Raw genomic sequence first — 16,543 nt, forward strand, 5'->3', positions numbered from 1 at the left:
GCTGAGTGCCATTGTTATCAGTTCAGCAAATGACCCTTGGACATGTTTCCATACCCCAACATGTGGAATGCATCAGCAGACCAGAAACACGATCAGTGTTTTTTTTTTTACAAAACCAAATTGGGATTTTTCAAATGCATTTTTCACGTTTTTCTTTGGTTCGATCAACCATATGTTAAAGTAAGCTTCACCTATGGCAACAGTGTTCATCCGAGGCTTATTATAGCTTAATAAAAGAGTACGTGGGTGGCGAGCAGAATCTTGCACAGAGCTGCTAGAAAAATCAGAACTAATGGCTTTTGTCTTTTTGCCTTGTTCATCTAAAGTGTTTTGAGTTTTGCCCAGATTATGGATGAGTGAGGGCAAGTTACTGTTATTGTGAGACCTAAGCTAGCCCCTGTGTGTGTCCAAGGAGAAAGCATCGTTTAGGGTGGGGCTCACGGTGGGAGAGGAGGACCCGGGACTCAGACTGTCTGGGTTCTAGTCCCAGCTCTACCACCACTCAGTAGCTATGTGAAAGTTCCAAGTTACTAACCCTTCCAGGTTTAGGTTGCTTCATCTGAAAAACGGGCAGGATAACAGCTACCTCGCAGGACTTTTGTGGGTCAGGTGACACGGTGCCCGTGCAGTGCCTCGCGTGATGCTTGGCACAGACTGAACTCACCTGCCATTACTGGTGCTGTTATTGTCGTTTTCCCTCATTTTCGGAGGCAGTGGAGAATTGGACTCTTTGGGTCCATCTGGAATGATCTCTGATATCTGGTCTAATTGCATTTAATTGCCACCCTGGCCGCTTCTCTGTTTCTTGAACACGTCAACTTTGGGGCTGCCTCAGAGCCTTTGCCCTGCTGGTCCCCCTGCCCAGCCTGCCTTTCTCCCGCCCTTCACGTGGTCACTGCTTGTCAACCTCCAGGGCTCTCCTTAACGTCTCCTCCTCCGCTTTAGATGCTCTGTCATCTCACTGTGTTTCTTTCCGTCATTGCACTTGCCTCCCCCTGAAATGGCTTTGTTCATTTATTTGTCTCCTTGTCTCTTGTCTGTCACCCCCACTAGAATGTGAGCTCCATGAAGGCAGCATCCTTATCTGTCTTATCCAAGATCAAATGGCCACCTCCTCTTTCGGTGCCTGGCACACACAGTCAGTACTCCTTAAATATCTGTTGAATTTCAATGTACAACTTGGAGTTCAAATTCAGACTTTCCTAAGTAGTGGGACATGAAGTTTTAGAGTAAGTCTTATTCTAGGAAGGCTACCGTACAATTTTAAAAACCTTGTATTCTGAATTGCAGTGTTACCTCTCCCCCAGCTGTCCCCCAATCCAACTTGTTGCATTCAGGAAGAAGGCAGACAGGATGACAACAGCTATTGATGCAGGCAACTAGAACCGGTTTAAAGGCCATCAGAGATAACTAATGAGAACCTCCTATATCACAGGGAACTCTGCTCAGTGCTCTGTGGTGACCTAAATGGGAAGGAAATCTGAAAAAGAGTGGCTCTATGTATAACTGATTCACTTTGCTGTACAGCAGAAACTAACACAACACTGTAAATCAACTATACTCCAATAAAAATTAATTAAAAAAATAAAATAAGGGACTTAATGCAACACACATTTAACAAAAGCCATCAGAGGATTAGTTTCATGTCAGGATATAGGAAACCATAGTTCTCCTTTGGCAGAATGAAGACAAGTGGATGGACAGTGTTACCCCTTCTCAACCAATTAGTACATGTGTCAGCGGAACAGTTGGAAGGATTATAATGAAAAATTTGGTGCCTTGAATGCCATGGTCATTTAAGGAAAAAGAACATCCTTCCTGGGATATGCATGTCCCTGGATACATGTTGTTCTATTTCTAGTTTCCCTGGGCCATTGGAGATAGCAATAAAGAAGTAAACTAATAATTATATATATTTATTTATTATTAATTGCTTATTGTAATGAATACTGTGGAGGAAAATATGGCAAAAATATGGTTTTGATAAGAGAGAGAACCATTGCAGGAAACCAACTATAGTTTGGATGATCAAAATAAATGAATGAATCTATTAGAGAAGATGAATATGGTTTCATTATTCTGGCATGACAAATAGATACTGTGATGGCCCTTACACCAGATTCCTTGCCCCTCCATTGCTGGCACAGGGCAGAGGGACAGCATCGATTCTTGAAGTACCCAGTCGATTTCTGTCTTTTTCAGACTGGTAGTGGGCGCTCAGTTCTCTTCTCGCTCCAGCATCCCTCCCCCTCCCTGTCTCCCTCCCTAGCTGGTAGGAATGAGCATCTTGTGGCCTAAAGCCGCACAAGGGCCTTGGACCTGCTGGACACCCAGCTGCTGGGGCACATTAATGAGAAACAAAATCTTCTTGCAGGGGGAGTGAGGACAGTGATGGCTTCTGGGTTACCTGCTTGTCAGAGCACAGGCTCACCTGCAGTGTTACAGAAGCCTCCAGAACAGAACCTTAGTGCTGTTTGGAATCACGCGGGAAGGTGGGTGTTTTGGCAGTTGGCTCCCCATCCCCACCCATTTACCCAACCCAGCAGGGCTGTCTCACACTTCACATGCGAAAGAGCAATGCTTTGAATGTGCGTTCTGGTGACATCTTCCAAAAGAACGTGATGTGCACATTTGTTTCTCTCTTTAACTCTACTTATGTTTGTTTATTTATTTATTTATTTTATTAGTTTCTGCTTTATAACAAAGTGAATCAGTCATACATATACATCTGTTCCCACATCCCTTCCCTCCTGCGTCTCCCTCCCTCCCACCCTCCCCATCCCACCCCTCCAGGCGGTCACAAAGCACCGAGCTGATCTCCCTGTGCTCTGCGGCTGCTTCCCACTGCTTCCCACTATCTATCTACCTTACGTTTGGTAGTGTATATATGTCCATGCCTCTCTTTCGCTTTGTCACAGCTTACCCTTCCCCCTCTACTTATGTTTAAAAGGTGCAGATTTACTTGAGAGCTGCCAGTACCAGCATCTGGATGAAGCACCTCACATAAACCTCACCACAGTGCTTTGAGAGAGGCACGATTTGGGGGTGCAGGTCCCTTTTCTTCCGATGGGGAAATTGATGCCGGAAGAGATTCTATTTACCAGTGTCGTGTAGTTAGGAAGTAGCTGAGTCTAGGCTTGCACATGGCCCTTTCTCTTAACCACTGTGCACTCTCTTCACAAGCATCACGTGTTCATTGTAAGTAGTTAGAACACAGGGATAAGGGAAAAGATATTTCACAATGTACCCGTAGCTCACTCATAATGCTACCTACCCACTCATAAGTCTACTAACCACTGTTAAATTTTTGCTTCCTAAACTATGTGTGGGTGTGCATATTCGTACGTGTGTTTATTTGTACGTCTGTTTATATAAAATATCAAATGTGTGTACCTCTGTATAACTGTTAGTATTTGTTGAAAAAGTGGCAAATTATAATAACTTCCCATATCAGTACATATCTACAGTCATTTTAATAATAGCGTAGTCTTTTATGCATCCTGTGTATCATGATTTATTTAACCAAATCCCTATAACTGGACACTCACTGGTCCCTCCCTTCCAGATGAAAGAATAAGGTTGCTGCAGTTCTTCTTTCATGATTCCAAACCATACCTCTGGATGTGTTTGTACTCATGTCTTTTTGAACTTGTTATTTCTTTAGGAGAATTCCTAGAGTGGTATTTACTCCTTACCACAAAGGACATTTCAGGAAAATTCCATGGCCACAGACAGTCAGACCTGGAAAGAATATAGTTGCTGTGATTAAGGGTTTAACCTGATTCTCTGCTTCCTGGATTAGTAAATGCTAGTTGGCTGGCCGGCTGCCTGCAGCTTCCAAGGAGCAATGCAGTTGGGTAAAGAGGGATGGAAGCCTGGTGTTATAATATGACATGGTAAGTTCCATAATAGAAATGTGCTGAATATCTAGGACAGAGGGAAGCTGCACCTACCTAACCCCACCTGAGCGTCAGCTGTTTCCGTAGAATTAGCCATATGAAGAGCAGGGAGGATGAGCAGTTTGGGCTGATAAAGTGAGATGTGCCAGGCAGAGCAGACAGAGGTAGAGCCAGAAAAAGAGCCAGGAGCCATAGCAGAGAGGGCTGGGTATAAACTATTGAGACTCTTAGGACCAACCTCTGGATCTGATACCAGATGTGATGAGGAAAACCTTGGAAAGACTCTAAGCATGGCCAGTTTGCATTTTAGAAGTTTCCTCTGGCCTGGGGTTGGAGGATGGTTGTGCAGTAGACACATTTAGAGACAGAGAGATGTGTTGGAAGGAGGATGCAGTTTTATAAGTGAGAAGCATCCATTTTTCTCAGTCATGGGGGTCTAGATGCTGCAGTGGTTAGACTGAGAATGAAAGTGCCAGACTGGAGATTATTTAGTTGAGGGGCCTCAACCTGGACATACCTAAGTTAAACTTACAGGAATATATGATGCCTGGAATTCTATCCCAAAGTGTGCATATATGCAAGTTGTTATTAAAAATATTGCCACTGGTAAGTCTTGGATGCTAGGCATAAACAACCTGTGGTTCATGTTTGATCTGGCTGGAGTTATCAGATTTTCAAAAGGACCCCCATATACGAGTGATCTTATTGGAATGATGAAAGTCTCCTAAAACTGGATCATGGTAACTTGATAAACTTACTAAAAATCTTTGATGTGTATACCTGAAATGGATGAATTTTATGATATACCTCAAAAACCTAAAAAGGGGAAGGGTCCCCATAGTCCAGAGAACATTAAAAGCCACTAAATTATACATGTTGAATTAAGATGTAATGGTTAACTTAATTGTTTCAACTCGGCTAGGCTATGGTGCCTAGTTGTTTGGTCAAAGACTAGAGTAGATGGTGCTCTGATGGTATTTTTTAGATCTGATTGACATTTACAGTCCCTTGACTTTAAGTAAAGCAGATTGTCCTCTATGATGTGCCTGGGCCTTATGCAGTCATTTGAAGGCCTTAAGAGAAAAGACTGAGAAAGAAAAATTCATGCGTCCAGACTGCCATGTAGAAAGCCACCCAAGCGCCCAGGCTCCCGGCCTGTCCTACAGATTTCAGACTGAAGACGGCAGTATTGACCCTCATCGGAATTGTCAGCTTGCCCTATGAATTTCAGACTTGCCAGCCCCTACATTTGTGTAAGCCAATTCCTTAAAATACATCTCTCTCTATAGATACATATAGATATATAGATACTCTACTGGTTCTGCTTCTCTGGAGACCCCTGACTGACACATAAGGTAAATTGAAGTATTTTGGTTGCTTTCAGTTTTTTTTAAGTCCTTTCACCGTGGAAATCATTTTCTGGCCTACCATTCACAGGTGTGCCACTGTTAACCATGTGTATGTGGGGCCGCCCCTTTTGGGCCTGGTTGTTATGGCATATATTAGTGTGGGGGGGGGGAGTTAGGCAGAAACCCTGAGGGTCCTGGATCTCCTCCGTGCACAGAGTGTCAGCCCCAGTGCACTGTGGGTGGCTAGGCAGGCCTCGAAGCCTGACTCTGGGTGGTGGTCTGAGAAAGGCAGCCCAGCCCGCTGGCCACTTCTTGTGCAGTGAGGGACCCAACTGAATCATGGGGGATGACAGAGGCTTTCTGAAACCCAATCACCCTTCTTTGGCCTTCCGTCCAAGAGTGTGTTTTGGAAGAAGACATACCACTGGTGATCAAGTGCAGCTCTGACGTTTATTAAGGGTTGGCCAGAAACCACATGACAACGACAGCCAGTCCCCAGATGAGGTCTGGTTCTCACCCCACTGGTGTCACAACTCCGCTTTCCTTCTTGCATCTTTGTGCTGGGGAAGCTGGTGGCTCTTTTCTCCTATTTCAGTTTTTGCCATGGTTTGTGGGAATGGGCAGGAAAGTCATTTCTTGGGAAAACCCTTGAAGAGTGGAGACTTCTTACACAGAACACATGGGCACTTAGGTACACACTGGAATGATCCAGGCTTTATTGAACACCTACTGTGTGCCAGGAATTATGTCGGACTTTGGGGCTCCTGTTGGTCAGAACTCTTAATGTGCTGGCACTCTTGCTGCCTGAAGGAAGGAACAAATAAAGAGAACCTGTCCTCAAGTTGAAAATCGGTACAAGGTTCTATCCTGAAACCAAAAAAAGAAAAGGAAAAGAAGAAAACTGTAAGCCACGTCCTTGGTTAACCTATGAAAGACTGCCCAGATATGGTGCCTGAGAAAGTCTTGGATGGAGACTCAGCAGTGGTCCACATGTTGCTATTTAGTACTATCTGGGTTCTGGGATATTTGTAAAAGATCACCATATGCTTTACTGGAAGGTTGATGTAGAACTGTAGGTATGTTTTACCGAGTCCAAACTCATACTGCTCACTGCACCACAGGCCAATAAATCAAGTTGTTGGGGCAACTTTATTAGGATAGCAACTTTATTAGGAAAGCGAGAGTGGTGTCCCAAAGAATCATCTTAATCAATAGAATTCAGACTTTCTTTATACTAAAAAGGGAGGGGGTGTGGCTAGTTGGTGCAAACTTCTTGGTGCCGGAATCCTCTGTTCTTGCAGCTGTCCAAGTATGTCTGGTCACAGTGTTCCTATAGACCTCCAGTAAGACAATTGTTATTTTCTTTTCTGCAACTTTTTATCTTCATATGAATGGGTAAGTGTTATACTTTAAAGGTCAGAGCCTTGAGAATGGGCTGTAATGTATATTTTAGGCTGTAGGCAACATTCGTTTACAAAGGTGCCGAGCCAGCGTGACTAAGCACAGGCAACAGATCCCAAAGGTTAGAGCTAAAGGAATAGATCCAATATGGGGTCAGCTTTCTTCTTCCTTGTTACAGGTAATCTCTGCTACTTACCGGCTCTTTGGCCTTTTCCGGGTCCTTATTCTCTTGGACGGAACGGTCCTTCCCTCATCTATAACATCCTTCTCTTCACAGCCTTGTGGCAAGGAGCAGGTGAAACACTGGCCAGAAAAAGAATGTGTGTGGAGCTGCTTTGTGCTGAGCTCTAGGAGCTACGTTGTAATAGTCCAAGAAGCGCTCCCTGATCTTGGTGAACTTACAGTCTAAGGAGGGAAATGGACCTGAAATGGGCTGTGCACAATTCTGTGTGAACGTGTATGTGTGAAGGGTGTGTGTGCGAGCCTGCAGAGCCCATGTGTTTAGGAGAGGTGTTGTCATCAGAGAAACACCCTTTGGCAGCTGAAGGTAGTTTCAAAAAAGCATCCATTCCTTCCTTGCTTCTCACAAACATCGTGAAAAGGTACTTGAAAACAGTCCTTTAAAAAACCTATTTTTCCTACGCATCCACTTAACCTCATGCATTCTGGTTGCCCTCCATCTTTCTCTTCCAGACTCCTTAGAAATTCCTGACAAACACTCTTGCGCTGGCCGCCTCCCCTACATCTCTTCAGTTTCTCCTTTCCCCACTTTCTCTCAATTCAGCTTCACAAAGTCCTGAATTAGTCTCCTGGAGAAATAGCGCAAACCGTCTTCTGTCTTCAGACCACAGACCTCAGATGGGGGGCCAGGGAGGGTATAAGGTCGAGATGGAAAACCAGGTTGACGAAGCCAGAACCTACGTCCGTAGAGGGAGGAAGGCTAAAAACATGTGTGCATCAGTGTAAATCACATGGTACCCTGTACCGACTGCTGCAACGTGTCCTTACTATGGGAATGCACGATTAGGGCCACAGTCGCTGCCTGGAAGGCAGGTCTCTGAGCTGGGTCTTAGAGTGTTACCACATGCAAGTTCACGTGCCCAATGCAGAGTGAGGCCAAACAAACCGAGATGTCGGAGTTTAGAGCAGAGAAAAGTTTATTGCAGGGCTGTGCAAGGAGATGGGTGGCTCATGCCCAGAAAACCCCAGACTCCACGAAGGGTTTCAGCAAAGCGTTTTTAAAGGCAAGGGGAGGGAGGGGTGTGCTTGATTGTTGCAGACTTCTGGGTGTAGGAATCCTTTGTTCTCGCAGCTGACCGTGTAGGTCAGGTCATGATGTTCCTATAAAAACCTCCAGCAAGACAAATGTTATTCTCTGTTCTGCAACTTTGAATCTCTGTATGAATGGAAAAGTGTTATACCCTTAAAGGTCAGAGCCTTGAAAATGGGCTACCCTGTATATTTCGGGCTATAGACAGCATTCTTCACTGGAAGCAAAAGCAACGGAATCCAAAGGTTAAAGTAAAAGAAACAGATGCAATATGGGGTCAGATTTGTTCTTTCCTATTACAAGAAGAGGAGTGGGAGTGCGTTCGTGTGGCAGCATGAAGCAGCATGCTGTGAATTAGGGAAGAGAAAGCTGGTCTGTGTGCCTGGCATGTCAGAGACATGGGAAATAGAAGGTAGAAGAGGAGGCTGGACTGGTTATTTAGGGGCTGTGTGTGCTATAAGCTAGCCCTACACAGAAAATCTACATTCTCTTGTTGCAGATGCCTCTTGACACCTGCAAGTTGGTTTGTAAGTGATCCCTCTCATGACTGCAAGGGGACGTGGGTGAGATTGTTGTGGCTGATCCTTGGCAAGCACCTCTGTCCCCTGAAAACCTGAGGACCCATGCTGGCAGCATCTTAGTTCACAAAGGGAAGTGTTCAGTGTTTATTTTCCCACTTTTTCAAAATCACATCACTCTGGGTTGCAGTGAACAGAAACCTAACTTAAAGTGAGTGATACAAAGAAGAACATTGGCTCATGTAACTGATTAATAAATGGGGAGGGGGTGTGATGATTGCAGCGGGCGTCTCTCTGTCTGTCTTTCTCTCTGCTTTCCTTCTCATCCAGACAAACCCTCCTCTTGTGGCAGGAGGGCTCCCGGCAGCCCCAGCCGTACATCCTGTTAACACAGTACCCCAGGGAGAGGGAGTTCTCTTTTTCCAGTCCTTCCTGCAAGAATCACATGATCGGCTTTCCTTGTACTGAGGTGGGGCACATGCCCATCTTGGAACTCTCTGGCCAAGTCAGTGGGCTCTGCTGATTGGCCAATCCTGGCTTCTTGGTACTGGGATGGGAGCTGCCTAGCCTACTCAAGCCTCATAAACTGAGAGTGGGGGAAGGCTGGTTCCTCAGAAGAAAACCTAGGTGCTATTACCAGAAGCGGGAATGGCTCTGGAGGAGGCTAAAACCCAGATGCCCACAACAAATTGCTTCCTGTCCACCTCATATTCTCACCCTGATGAGCAATAAGAAAAATGACCTCCACCAGAGATAATGAGCATAGCAATTGTTAGGGCTTTTTATGGGGGAATGTATGTGCAGCAGGAAAAAAAGATTTGAAACAAAGCCCAGCTTCTTCTTGGTTTTTTAGTATCTCATTTGCTGAGGAGAATTAAGCAAGAAGAGAACTTGATTGAATCTAATTGCTTGTAAAAAGTGTTCAAAAGACATTTTATCACACAATTTAGATGCCTAAACAGCTGGGAGGTGAATGCCACCGTCCGAAGTAATAAACAGAATGGCAAAGTCTTCCTTCACATTGTATCTGTTTATGCTTTCACTAGTACAGCCTGTGTTCATTGTTAAAACTAAGGAGGAGTTATATTAACTCAGGACAGATGGTGCTTAATACTGACCACACACGAAGACTGGTGGCCCCAGGCTCCAAGTTCAGGCAGAAGGCAAGACAGATTTGCTTCCATATGGGATGAGTACCATTAGATGCTAGGATGCTGTGGTTGTGGTTTGGGAGTGAAAACACCAGAATTATCTTGGCTAGGTAGATACTACTGTTACTCTTGGTAATTTTAATAACCATTTTATAACAGGACTTTACTACTTACTGCATGCTTTCATGCACATCTGTTCACTTTATCCTCCCAAGAATCATGTGCAATAAAAAAGTTTGTCTCCATTTTTACAGATAGTAAGTGATTGACTCAAGATCACAAAGTTATATTGTATTGGTGCCAACGTATGTGCATTTGTGTCCGTACCTTTGACTCAAAACCCAGGGATGTTTTGACTACACATAATTAGTTGCCCAGAAGTCATTCTGTTATTAAAGGCTTACATTTCTTTTTGGGGGGTACGGGGGGACTAGGAGGAAAGATAGCTTTATTGAGGATGCCAACAGTCCTGGGGAGAAGGTGGACTCATGTCCCAAAGAACCAACTCCTGACTCCTCAGGCTTTGTTCAGAGATAGTACAGGAAATAGAGGAAGGGGATGCATGCTGGGAAGAGGGTGGTCTTCTGTTTTCGGAGATGGTTATCACGATCATTGGCACCAAACTTCCATCACATCTTGCTTGTAGTTAGAACATTATTGGGCCATGAGTCTCTGGTTAGTTATTTCTGCTGGTCTTGGAGGGTCCCCTGGGGAGGCAGGGGGTGGCTGCAGCTCTCCCTGGGTCACAAAAGCTGGTTCAGGTGGTGCCCACCTACCCGAACTCCCGCTGGGGGCAGACACCCTGCCTGGGTCCCTGCATTTCTTTATATGCCCCTCAGGGCAGGCGTAAGAATTAAACTGCCCAGCTTCAAGGCTCAGCTCACCTCCTCTACCCAGAAGGGTCTTAATAATCTTCCTCGGCCTTCCTTGACACCATTCTTTAATCTCCGAAGTATACACACGTGGGGTTGAGTGGGGGAGGGAAGGAAATATTAACACTCATAATAATATTTATTTTTAAACAACTGAACTTCACTAATATTTGAAAGCTTTTTCTTTTGAAATAATCTAAAATTATAGAAAGTTGCAGAATTAGTACAAAGAGTCCTGTGTACCCCTCTCCCAGTTTCCCCTAAGGCTGATACCTTAAAAAAAATCATTGTACAATCATCACAACCAGGAAATTAACATTGACACAATTTTATTAACTCAACCACAGACGTTATTCAAAATTCACCAGCTTTCCCACTAATGTCCTTGTTTCCTGGTCCTGGATCCTTTCCAGGATCTCACGTTGCATTTGGTTTCCATGTCCTCTTATTGTCTACAGCCCTAATCTGTGACAATTCCTCAGTCTGTATTTTTCATGACTTTGACATATTTGAATGGAACTGGTCATTTATTTGAGTATCCCTCAATTTGGGTTAGTCTGATATTTTTGCATGATTAGATTGAGGTATGCTTTTTTTTGACTAGAAGACCACTGAAGTGTTGCTGTGTTCTTTTCAGTGCATCTTATCAGGAAGTACATAATATCAACATGTCTTAGTATCGGTGATGCTAGTTTTGACCACTTGTTTAAGGTACTATCTGCCAGGTTTCTCCACTGTAAAGTTACCATTTTTCCCTTTGTAAATAATGCATATCTTATGGGGAGACACTTTGAGAGGATGCACATATTCTGTTTGTCATTGTTCTCTTGCCTGCCAATTTTAGCTTCCGTTGATGATGTTTGCTTGCAACAATTATTATGGATGCATTTGCCTAATGAGCTTGACTAAAATTTAGTAAATATATTCTCTTTAGTGCTCTTACTGAGATGTCATGTTGTATGGTGACATGCCATAGTAGTATATATATTCCCATTTCCTTTTCCTGTGTCAATTCACATGCGTATTTTTACCCACTTATAATAATAGTTCATGGAAAATTTGATAAATACTTCATTTTTAAAAAAGAACACCAAAAGAATTTTTTGGAAGCATTATCACTGACTTGTAGAATTGATAGTAGGCTGCAGAATTGAGCTTGGAACTCTTGAGGTCATGCAGGACCCACAGAAAAGACAATATTCTGCTTTTCATTGCCCACTGGAGTCAAAATTCAACCTGGCCCATTTCACTTGATGTTGTATCATCAAGATTTCTACATGCTTCCAGTATTACCAGTTACCATTTTAAAAACCTGCATAATATCCCCCATATTATGGGGGGTATTGGATGTTTAGGTTGTTTCAAATTTAATAGCAGATGCGTTAATAATTCCTTTATGCTCGGTGTTTCTGAAACTTGGCTGCACACTGGAATCACCAGGGAGTTTTAAGAAATACTGATGCCTGGGTCCCACCTCCCTCCAGAGAGTGTGACTGTGGCCTGGGCATGGGGATTTTTCAGAGGTCTCCACAGGTTCTAGTATATAGCAGAGGTTGAGAACCACTGGTCTAGAAGCTCCTGTGGCTTGTGTGGCATATGTTTTCTTGTACATAAAGAATCCATGCATTCACTGCTTCCTATTGACCACAGAAACTTGTGCTGTCTTCTCTCCACTTGACCTAAAGCACACAAACGTTCACATTCACATGCATTCACACATGTAGGCAGCCTAATATTGCTTCACAGTATTACCACTTCCTGCTTGTATGAGAAAAGTAAGTTATATGACTTCCCTGTGCTTTTGTTTTTTTCATCTAGAAAATGGCAATATATTAGTGTCTCCCTCTTAGGGTCTTGGGGATAAAGAGTTGAAATTCAGACTCCTTATGCAAAACTTTACTGCAGCCATTTCAGAGCACAATTTGGCAATAATTGCAAGGCAGAGTCTGTATCCCCTGCCCTCTGAAAAGAGCTTTCAGGCTTATGAGTATCGTTAAGTTCTTGGGTTAAGAAACCACCATGATAATGTTTCTCCTGGGATGGGTTTAAGGTCATGGGGCCATCATGATGATGGTTCTCCAAGACTGGGTTTGATACAATGCATGGAATGGTGTCAACCTCCTCTTCTCATTGGGAACTGGCCACTTTTGCTGTAGCCATCTCAGCATATGGTAGGTTTCCTTACCAGTTCTGTTTGTTTTCCTTCTTATTTCTTTTAAAATGTGGTTTTGACTTTGTTTTAAACAACTGATACCATAGTTTTAAATGACCTGTGTGACATCCTAAGCATTTGCTCACAAATGCCAGATTCTCAAATGAAAGTTGAAATAAAGTCACAGGGTGAGTGATAGTAAATTCAGGATTAGAACTGTTCTATATCCAGTTCTTTTTAAATTCTGAAGCTTTTTAATATACATACAGTTCTCTTTACAGAATATGAAATACAGTTAATACTATATACAGTTTTTTTAAATTCTGAAGCTTTTCATTAATTAAAAATAATAGCTGCCATTATTGAGCACTTACTCTTGGCCAGGTACCGTGATGAATATTTTACAAGTTTTATTTAATCTTCACAATTGAACCTTCAAGGGGTAGCTTGAGTTTGAATAAGTGTTTATTTTATTTATTTATCTTATTGACATATAGTTGATTTACAATATTGTGTTAATTTCAACTGTACAGCAAAGTGATTCAGTTCTACATGTATATGTATATATCTGTGTTCTTTATTTTCCGATTCTTTTCCATTATAGGTATTGAATATAGCTCCCTGAGCCATACAGTAAATCCTTGTTGTTTATTTTATATATGGTAGTGTGTATCTGTTAATCCCATACGCCTAATTTATCCCTCCCTCCCCTTCCCCTTCGCTAACCATATGTTTGTTTTCTATGTGAGTCTGTTTCTGTTTTGTAAATAAGTTCATTTGTACTATTTTTTTATTAGATTCCACATATAGGTGATATCATATAATATTTGTCTTTCTCTGACTTACTTCACTTAGTATAATAATCTCTAGGTCCATCCATGTTGCTGCAGATGGCATTATTTCATTCTTTATTATGGCTGAGTAGTATTCCCTTGTGTATATATACCACATCTTCTTTATCCATTCATCTGTTTATGGACATTAAGTGTTTATTATAAAATTGAGAAAATGTAATAATAATAATTTATTCAATCCTTTCCATGTCCCAGGTGCTATTCAGATAGTCTGATGTGAACTCATTTGCTAACAGCTTATTTGCTTGAAGAGTGGATAAGTAACTTGCCCGTTGTCATACAACCCGTTAGCACAGAGCTGGGAATTAAATCCAGTCCTGTCTGCCTGACTGCCGATGCCAGTTAGCTTGATCACTGGATTTGATTACTTCCCCTAAAGGCTGATCTTTGGTCAGCTCTGTAAGTATCCAAGTGCAGACGGTACAAGGGAAATTCTGTTTCATTTCAGCCTCACCCAAACGCCCACCACATTGGCTGGTGACATCTAGGTACAGAGGGACTGTAGCAGCATGGTGATTGGTGGCCCTGATCCAGTACTTACCTGTCTCTTTATGACACAGTGCCTGCAAGGTAAGGTAAGCTCAATTAATGTTTTGTGGTATTAGGTTTATGAATTTAAAAAATCAAATAGGATAAATAGGCTTTTGTTAATAACATTCACACCAAAGTGAAGGAAAGTCCCTGTTGATTTTCACTCCAGAGAACAGTAGACCCTTCAAGGCAAATTAGCTTAGATTCAGTTGTTGCAGAGCTTGTCCAGTCCATCCCAGCCATGCTGCGAAAAACAGTCCCTTCTTGTTTATCATTCACAGTGAAGATGTTTGTTTTGAGGGGTGTTGCTAGATGGATTTTATAAATGCTAGTGCAGGTCTCTAATTTAATCTTGCATGTTGAACTTTGGATTCTTTATTCTACTGCCTCTGGAACACCATGTTTCTGTGATTTTGCAGAGCTCAAGTACTCACTCTGTGCCTAGTTAATTTCCCCCAAACAGAAATATTTCCCAAGATTAATGCCCAGCTCTGTTGCAGGGTGGTCCTTTCCTCCTCCCACCAGCGACCTCCTCCGTGCTCAGTTGCTGTCATGTTTCATGAGAAGCTTCCTGAGGTGTCTTGCTCAGTGGGCATATCAGCATGGTGTGTGCCAGCAACTTGCAGCAGCAGTTTCCATGCCTCTTGAGAAGCAGATTAGGGGAAGTGATGGATGCTGAAATCGGTTTTGACAGATCTCTAATGTTTCTTCTAATTGAAAGTTGTTATTGGAGGTGGTTCTTAGTGGTGCCTCTTGCAGGAATTCAGTTTCCGTCCCTCTCGGAGCCCTTGTAGCTTCCTTGTCCCACTGGCATCTGTGGACTCTGGCTACTAAGGGGTGAGGGGAAGGACAGCAGAGGGCAAGCAGTCCAGCAGTAATTGTGTCCTCAATGGGAAGGAAGAGGCAGGTCTTTCTTCTCTGGGTGGGAATGGATTCTCTGCCATTAATGTTCACTTATTAGTGTTATGTCAGCAGTAAGAAGATGAAGTAAGGGGAAAAAAAAAATTAAAGGGCGAGGGTAGACCCTGTTCTCTTTTTCACGAATTATGACTGTTCGCTTTTAAAGTACCTTCTAGATGGGCAAATGATATGAACAGAAAGTGCACAGAAGCTGAATGCATGTGGCAAAAGGAGACTTTAGAAGTTCAGCTCATCTGCAGTAAGCAGTAGAAATTAAAACAAAAATGAGATAGCATTTTACCAATTAAGTAACAAAGCCTTTTTATGAGATTCCAGTACTTAATGTTGAAGGGTGCTGGGTGATAGGCACTTTCATATACTGCTCTTGGGAATACACATTGGTTCAAAATCTCTGGCAAGATATTATGAAAAGCCTGAAAAATATTCACGCCCTTTGACTCAGTGAAATTCCAGGAATTTTTACTAAGGAAATAATTTTTTTTTAAAAAAAGAAGAAAGTGTATTACCTGGGTATTTATAACAATGTTTATTTTCATAAATGCAAATTGGAAATAAATATCTAGTAGTAAGGTTAGGGAACATTCTAGCAATGGGTTGGAATATTACTCTGTTGAAATAGTATCCTTTAAGACTGATGTTTACTAAGATTTTTATGATATGGGAAATGCTTATGATATATTGATAAGTAAAAGTTGTGTATTTAGTTTGCTTCTCATTTTTTCAAATAATACATACATGTAAGAAAAAAGGACAAAGGATTTATATCAGAATGTTAGTGATTATTATGTCTGGGTAGTGGAATTTTCTTCACCTTTTTTAAAAAACAACTTCTGTGTATACTTAGCTTGTTCAATTCTGCTCTGTTCAGCATTTATTTAACCAATTAATATTAAGTGCCAATTATATATCAGCACTGACTTACTACAGTTGTATTTGTCTTAGAAGTATTTTTATTTTTACATATACATCAGTTGATGACAGTATTGAGAGCTGCTTCCTCCGGGCTGTCAGTGGAGTGTGAGTTTCTACCAATGAGGACTAATGAGCCCACCTGTGCTTCCCACAATTTGAACTTGCTGGCCAGAAGGAGAAAGATGGAGAAATCCTCCTCTTCCTTCTGTCATAATTTCATGGTCTCATGAACACTATGGACTCACGATACCTTGAAAAAGACTATATGAAATGGTGCTAGAGATGCCGTGAACATGCCAAGGGAAATCTACAAACAATGGATCTTAAAAATGCAGGAGCTACACAAAGTGACTTTTTTATTTTGAGAGTGGGATATATTTTTAAAATAAGGGAGGAAGGGAGGGAAAGTTGTCCCAGTGAACTCTTTGTGTCACACCTTCGTTTCAGGTGATTGTCTTGAACATGCCAGACAAGTGTGGTTTTGAAATCGAGAGTTAGGTGGATCCATGATTTTAGTTCTCAGTGCAGACTGTAGATGTCACCTAGGTGGTACCTGGTAGTACGGAGGGGAAGTTGTTGTGTCATATCAAAACAGCTTATGAAATGTTCATCCGGCCTGTGGGTCTTGCTGTAACCTTGGATGACCCTCAACTGCTCGGGCCTCACTCAGTTTCCTCATCCATAAGTTAGGGGTTTGAAAAATCATCTCTAGT

The 16,543-nt window shown here is 42.4% G+C and overlaps 1 protein-coding gene across 3 annotated transcripts in view; it reads left to right on the forward strand.

Annotated features, from left to right (window-relative positions):
- The window catches only part of PRICKLE2 (prickle planar cell polarity protein 2), a 345,342-nt gene that overhangs the window by 68,315 nt on the left and 260,484 nt on the right, over window positions 1-16,543 (forward strand). Inside the window, exon 1 of one of the 3 annotated variants that reach the window (XM_082639438.1) lies at window positions 14,026-14,041. The exons of the other annotated variants lie outside the window; for them this stretch is intronic. The gene's annotated coding sequence lies outside the window, so the exon portion shown is untranslated. Of the gene's footprint in view, window positions 1-14,025; window positions 14,042-16,543 lie in introns of those variants that run through there. 3 annotated transcript variants of the gene reach the window in all.

The sequence above is a fragment of the Mesoplodon mirus genome, assembly GCF_964341445.2.
Source record: "Mesoplodon mirus genome assembly, chromosome: 12".
Taxonomy (NCBI): Eukaryota; Metazoa; Chordata; class Mammalia; order Artiodactyla; family Ziphiidae; genus Mesoplodon; species Mesoplodon mirus.